The sequence below is a fragment of the Phoxinus phoxinus genome (assembly GCF_949152265.1).
Source record: "Phoxinus phoxinus genome assembly, chromosome: 19".
In the NCBI taxonomy this organism is placed as follows: domain Eukaryota; kingdom Metazoa; phylum Chordata; class Actinopteri; order Cypriniformes; family Leuciscidae; genus Phoxinus; species Phoxinus phoxinus.
Genome location: NC_136894.1, coordinates 32,878,504 through 32,886,003, shown reverse-complemented (window position 1 = coordinate 32,886,003; position 7,500 = coordinate 32,878,504). Strand labels below are relative to the sequence as shown.

The 7,500-nt window shown below is 48.5% G+C and overlaps 1 protein-coding gene across 3 annotated transcripts in view; it reads left to right on the top strand.

Annotated features, from left to right (window-relative positions):
• The window catches only part of col14a1b (collagen, type XIV, alpha 1b), an 87,586-nt gene that overhangs the window by 1,737 nt on the left and 78,349 nt on the right, over positions 1–7,500 (top strand). The window lies entirely within an intron of this gene.

Below are 7,500 nucleotides of genomic sequence, written 5' to 3'. Positions count from 1 at the left end.
GGTGTGTGTAAGCGGTGTGTGTAAGCGGTGTGTGTAAGCGGTGTGTGTAAGCGGTGTGTGTAAGCGGTGTGTGTAAGCGGTGTGTGTAAGCGGTGTATGTAAGGGGTGTGTGTAAGCGGTGTGTGTAAGCGGTGTGTGTAAGGAGTGTTGTCGGATCTGTAGATGTCCTCGAGGAGAGGATTCCTCTGTCAGGAGAAGCTGATGACCTGGAGCTCGTCCAGCAGAAACACGTTCAGATCTGTTCCTCAAATACCTCAGGAGTCTGCAGGCTTCAGACACACAGTTCAGTAAAACAGCCACAACTAGAACCTTAACGGTTTAGTAATTACACTATAATAATAACGACACGAGGAACAATGTCGCTAGAGTTCGACTATAGAGAGCTCTGAACTAGGGCTGTCAATAGATCCCGCACCCTTATCGTGAAATTAAGCAAACCTCATTTATCTCGTTTAACACGTCCGCTTTGCCATCATTAGCTATATCCAGCAAAGTAAAGCATCCGATTGAAAGGCTCCTAGCTAACCCCCGTCTGTTAAATCCTCTCCTTCGGCTGTGTTTCAGAGATTTGATATTTGATATTTTTCTGTACAGCACTTTGGTTCACGTGTGCATGTGGTTGAGCGTCATCAGCGTTCCTCACGGTTCGCGTTTAAAGTCTCTGTAGAGAGAACGGTGTCGTCTTAGCGGCCTCTAGTTTAATAACTAATGATCGGTGCGACGGAAGTGAATCAATCAAAACTAACTTTAGCTGGAAAATATCTTTATTCAAGAACCGCTATAAAGCCAAAACAATCTGTTACCTTAAATGATCCGTTTATCTCTGTAAAGCCGCTTTGAGACACTGCACTGTACACTGGGTTGGAATGGCGGGAGCCGGCGGGAGCCAGCGGGAGCGGAGCACAGAGAGAGGACGCGCTCCCGAAGCAGTAACATCACACACCTGTGGGCTCTCTAGGGATGGCCAAAACTAAAAACAAATTTAACCGACCACCGAGCCTCATTAGCCGGTTGAAACCGGTTAACCGATTCGTTTAAAATATGCTACGCTATTTGAAATAACAGCCATTTCGAGCCGCGCCTGCAATTTCGCAACTCTGTCGCATCTCTCCACCGCTCTGCCTCCTGCTCACACTCACACACACACACACACACACACACACACACACACACACACACACACACACACACACACACACACACGGCGCCGGCGCCGCCCTTCCACTCACGTCACTTTTTTAAAATCCCCTACAGCGTGAAACATGAGTCCCGCAAACGCGGCGCCGAGGAGCTTGTATGTAATCGGCGGACAAATGGCTCCTTAGTTTCGAAATGGTTCGGGTACAAGCTGATCGCGTTGAAAATAAAGGCGTTGTCTAGCGTTAGAAGCTCATTTGAAACATTGCCGCGGCTCATTTCAGAAAATGACAGCTCCGAACCGAAGAGACGCCGCTTTAGTTTGAGGTAGGGCTAACAATAATAAAGAAAGATGATCATCATCACCTTATCTGTTACCACTGAAATGTATTTGTAATGTATTTTCATATTAAGCGCTGTATCACACAAGTTGCAACTTACGTTACATCTGTGTCATTCTGTTTGGTGAAATGGTCCCACACACCACTCTTCTCTGCACGCTTCCTCCTGTCGTCTGCGCTGGCTCTAACCTCGAGTGTGTTAGCCTGTAGCCTTTACTTTCTGCAAACCTTGTGAGCGCGCGAACCCAAACGCTGTGACCTCGCGCCGAATGTTTTTATTGGTTTATTAAGTACAAACGGGCGAGTTATGAAAAATTGAGTGAGGGATTTGTTCACTTCACACAAACAGATCTTGGAATGTGACGGCTAACTGTAGTAGCGTTTAGTCCACTGTCTATAATAGACTAATTTAGAGATCACTTTTTTTTTTTTTTTTAACCGAGTACCAACAACTTTGATCGGTTAGCGTTGATACGGTCAACCATCGGTCAAACGGTCATCGGTTAACATCCCTAGGGGTCTCTAAAGTCATCAGCACACATCCCCTGGTTTTTCATTAAAACTAAAATAATAGAGACATAATTTATTAGGTAATATATTTTTTTTATCAAAGTATTGCGCTGCCGCTCCCATTAGATAGTAGTTTTAATTAGATGTGCGTCTGAAAAGAGTGCGCCACTCGCTGCTTTCTGAAGGAATTTACAGATTGTTGAATTTATGAACAGATACATTTTATTTATCGTGCCATTTATACGCCAAAAATAACGCACTGCACACCCCTTGGGTGGGACTAGGGGAGTGGAGTACGTGCGTATTACACGCCATAAAGTGCGTATCATATAGACGAAAAAAAACTATTTTTGGCGAATAAATGGTATGAGGAATAGTTTCGTGCTGTAGATGCGCACTTTCACGAGAGTCTGGCAGAGGGTCCTCGTGTTCAGCTCACGATGGCGGTCAGGTGATATTTCTTTCTTTCATGATTGTTTGGTAATTTACTGATCGGAGTATAATTTCCACATTACGCTGTCCGGGACAGGGTTAGGGTTAGTGCGTGTGTGTTTTAAGGGACGAGTGAAAGAGAATTGAGAATTGTACTTGCCCAACCGGACAAAAATGTATCATATTATCATGCTTAACACTGAGAATTTGAATAATTGTAATGTGATGATCAGATATCTAAACCAGAGAATATCATGTAGCTTCGGGAGGTTGGCGGGTCGATCATTTATTTTTAACAGCAGATTCGGGGGACTCAAAGTGCACCAGATTAATGAATTTATCTTTAAAATGTACAAAATTTTCTTCCGGGGGGGCATCATGTCCCCGGACCCCCTGCAGGTACCGAGCGCAACACACAAACAGCAGACACTTTACTCATGACATGGAGGCGCCGGATTGCGTAGTTCATCTCTAGAGTCTCGGGTTCGGTACCGGATACAGGATTGGGTAGTTCATCTCTAGAGTCTCGGGTTCGGTACCGGATACAGGATTGGGTAGTTCATCTCTAGAGTCTCGGGTTCGGTACCGGATACAGGATTGGGTAGTTCATCTCTAGAGTCTCGGGTTCGGTACCGGATACAGGATTGCGTAGTTCATCTCTCGAGTCTCGGGTTCGGTACCGGATACAGGATTGGGTAGTTCATCTCTAGAGTCTCGGGTTCGGTACCGGATACAGGATTGGGTAGTTCATCTCTCGAGTCTCGGGTTCGGTACCGGATACAGGATTGGGTAGTTCATCTCTAGAGTCTCGGGTTCGGTACCGGATACAGGATTGGGTAGTTCATCTCTAGAGTCTCGGGTTCGGTACCGGATACAGGATTGGGTAGTTCATCTCTAGAGTCTCGGGTTCGGTACCGGATACAGGATTGGGTAGTTCATCTCTAGAGTCTCGGGTTCGTTACCGGATACAGGATTGGGTAGTTCATCTCTAGAGTCTCGGGTTCGTTACCGGATACAGGATTGGGTAGTTCATCTCTCGGGTCTCGGGTTCGGTACCGGATACAGGATTGCGTAGTTCATCTCTAGAGTCTCGGGTTCGGTACCGGATACAGGATTGGGTAGTTCATCTCTCGAGTCTCGGGTTCGGTACCGGATACAGGATTGGGTAGTTCATCTCTCGAGTCTCGGGTTCGGTACCGGATACAGGATTGGGTAGTTCATCTCTCGAGTCTCGGGTTCGGTACCGGATACAGGATTGGGTAGTTCATCTCTCGGGTCTCGGGTTCGGTACCGGATACAGGATTGGGTAGTTCATCTCTAGAGTCTCGGGTTCGTTACCGGATACAGGATTGGGTAGTTCATCTCTCGGGTTCGGTACCGGATACAGGATTGCGTAGTTCATCTCTAGAGTCTCGGTACCGGATACAGGATTGGGTAGATCATCTCTAGAGTCTCGGTACCGGATACAGGATTGGGTAGTTCATCTCTAGAGTCTCGGTACCGGATACAGGATTGGGTAGATCATCTCTAGAGTCTCGGGTTCGGTACCGGATACAGGATTGGGTAGTTCATCTCTTGAGTCTCGGGTTCGGTACCGGATACAGGATTGGGTAGTTCATCTCTCGAGTCTCGGGTTCGGTACCGGATACAGGATTGGGTAGTTCATCTCTCGAGTCTCGGGTTCGGTACCGGATACAGGATTGGGTAGTTCATCTCTCGGGTCTCGGGTTCGGTACCGGATACAGGATTGGGTAGTTCATCTCTCGGGTTCGGTACCGGATACAGGATTGGGTAGTTCATCTCTCGGGTCTCGGGTTCGGTACCGGATACAGGATTGGGTTGTTCATCTCTCGAGTCTCGGGTTCGGTACCGGATATAGGATTGGGTAGTTCATCTCTCGGGTCTCGGGTTCGGTACCGGATACAGGATTGCGTAGTTCATCTCTAGAGTCTCGGGTTCGGTACCGGATATAGGATTGGGTAGTTCATCTCTCGGGTCTCGGGTTCGGTACCGGATACAGGATTGCGTAGTTCATCTCTAGAGTCTCGGGTTCGGTACCGGATACAGGATTGCGTAGTTCATCTCTAGAGTCTCGGGTTCGGTACCGGATACAGGATTGCGTAGTTCATCTCTAGAGTCTCGGGTTCGGTACCGGATACAGGATTGGGTAGTTCATCTCTCGGGTCTCGGGTTCGGTACCGGATACAGGATTGGGTAGTTCATCTCTAGAGTCTCGGGTTCGGTACCGGATACAGGATTGCGTAGTTCATCTCTAGAGTCTCGGGTTCGGTACCGGATACAGGATTGGGTAGTTCATCTCTAGAGTCTCGGGTTCGGTACCGGATACAGGATTGGGTAGTTCATGTCTAGAGTCTCGGGTTCGGTACCGGATACAGGATTGGGTAGTTCATCTCTAGAGTCTCGGTACCGGATACAGGATTGGGTAGATCATCTCTAGAGTCTCGGGTTCGGTACCGGATACAGGATTGGGTAGTTCATCTCTCGGGTCTCGGGTTCGGTACCGGATACAGGATTGGGTAGTTCATCTCTCGAGTCTCGGGTTCGGTACCGGATACAGGATTGGGTAGTTCATCTCTCGGGTCTCGGGTTCGGTACCGGATACAGGATTGGGTAGTTCATCTCTCGGGTCTCGGGTTCGGTACCGGATACAGGATTGGGTAGTTCATCTCTCGAGTCTCGGGTTCGGTACCGGATACAGGATTGGGTAGTTCATCTCTCGAGTCTCGGGTTCGGTACCGGATACAGGATTGGGTAGTTCATCTCTCGGGTCTCGGGTTCGGTACCGGATACAGGATTGGGTAGTTCATCTCTCGGGTCTCGGGTTCGGTACCGGATACAGGATTGGGTAGTTCATCTCTCGAGTCTCGGGTTCGGTACCGGATACAGGATTGCGTAGTTCATCTCTAGAGTCTCGGTACCGGATACAGGATTGGGTAGTTCATCTCTCGAGTCTCGGGTTCGGTACCGGATATAGGATTGGGTAGTTCATCTCTCGGGTCTTGGGTTCGGTACCGGATACAGGATTGGGTAGTTCATCTCTCGGGTCTCGGGTTCGGTACCGGATACAGGATTGGGTAGTTCATCTCTCGGGTCTCGGGTTCGGTACCGGATACAGGATTGGGTAGTTCATCTCTCGAGTCTCGGGTTCGGTACCGGATATAGGATTGGGTAGTTCATCTCTCGAGTCTCGGGTTCGGTACCGGATACAGGATTGGGTAGTTCATCTCTCGGGTCTCGGGTTCGGTACCGGATACAGGATTGGGTAGTTCATCTCTCGGGTCTCGGGTTCGGTACCGGATACAGGATTGGGTAGTTCATCTCTCGAGTCTCGGGTTCGGTACCGGATATAGGATTGGGTAGTTCATCTCTCGAGTCTCGGGTTCGGTACCGGATACAGGATTGGGTAGTTCATCTCTCGGGTCTCGGGTTCGGTACCGGATACAGGATTGGGTAGTTCATCTCTCGGGTCTCGGGTTCGGTACCGGATACAGGTTTGGGTAGTTCATCTCTCGGGTCGAGTCGTTCAGCCTTTTGTAACGTAACTATATGTTGTTATGTATCTTTGTTTTATCAAGTGATTTATCCCAGATAAAGTTTAAAGCATTACCAACTCTTTATTACCACATTCAATGTTATGGAAAAGAATTATGACAGAAATAAAAAAAATTATAAATTGGAAGAAAAAAAAAGCTACAATTTGAGAGCCGGAAGCAGCATGTAGTGTAAGAGTTGGGGAAACCCCTGACTATGTGTCTACACTCGCGTCACGTGACGGAAGACTCAGAAGAGTCAGATCCGCAGACTCGGCAGAAGAACTGATCCTGTTCCCCGTACAGAACCCGCAGGAGAGTCAACACTAAACGAACGAATCACTCTCTGAGACGACTCGTTTCCCGAGTCATATTAAAGATTCGTTCATGACCGACCCATCACTACAATCCATCTACAATCCACACCATCACAGCTTTACAGCGACACGGGCCTGCGTATCATCTGCCGTACAGCGGTGTTTCATCAGTCTGTATCACACACACACACACACACACACACACACACACACACACACACACACACACACACACACACACAGCTGAAGCCTCGCGCTCTCCAGAAACACAGAATATGACAGAGCTCGAGTTTTACAGCGAAACGCACACTGATAATGTGATCAGGTTATCTTACATCGCCACTGGTGGTTGTTTGGAGTTTGCTCACTGAAGACGCACTGACGGAAGTGGACCGGGTTACAGGCGTAGATGCTCAGCGTGACAAACTCACCACTCAGATCATCTGGGGGACGGAAATTACATTGACTCAATTTCACTTGCTTCAGGCACACACACACACACACACACAGACACACACACAGACACACACGCGCACACACACACACACACACACACACACACAGACACACACACGCACGCACACACACACACACACACAGACACGCGCACACACACACACACTCAGACACACACACACACACACACACACACCGAGTGGACGCGAGCCGGATGTTTTCCCGCTGTTGGGAGGAAGAGTGTTTTCAGTCGTCCTGCTCTAAGGTTGGTGTTCTTCACACAGTGTTTAATCTTCTGCCTGTTGCATCCGAGGAAGCTCATGACTCTTTACAGAACACAGCCTGTGTGTGTGTGTGCTTGTGAGTGAGTGAGTGTGTGTGTGTGTGTCTGTGTGTGTGTGTGTGTGTCACAGAACACGGCCTGTGCTCGTCTGTAGAGACATGAGTGTGTGTGTGTGTGTTACAGAACACGGCCTGTGCTCGTCTGTAGAGACATGAGTGTGTGTGTGTGTGTGTGTGTCACAGAACACAGCCTGTGCTCGTCTGTAGAGACATGAGTGTGTGTGTGTGTTTGTGTGTGAGTGTGTGTGTGTTACAGAACACGGCCTGTGCTTGTCTGTAGAGACATGAGTGTGTGTGTGTGTGTGTGTTTGTGTGTGAGTGTGTGTGTGTTACAGAACACGGCCTGTGCTCGTCTGTAGAGACATGAGTGTGTGTGTGTGTGTGTGTGAGTGTGTGTGTGTTACAGAACACGGC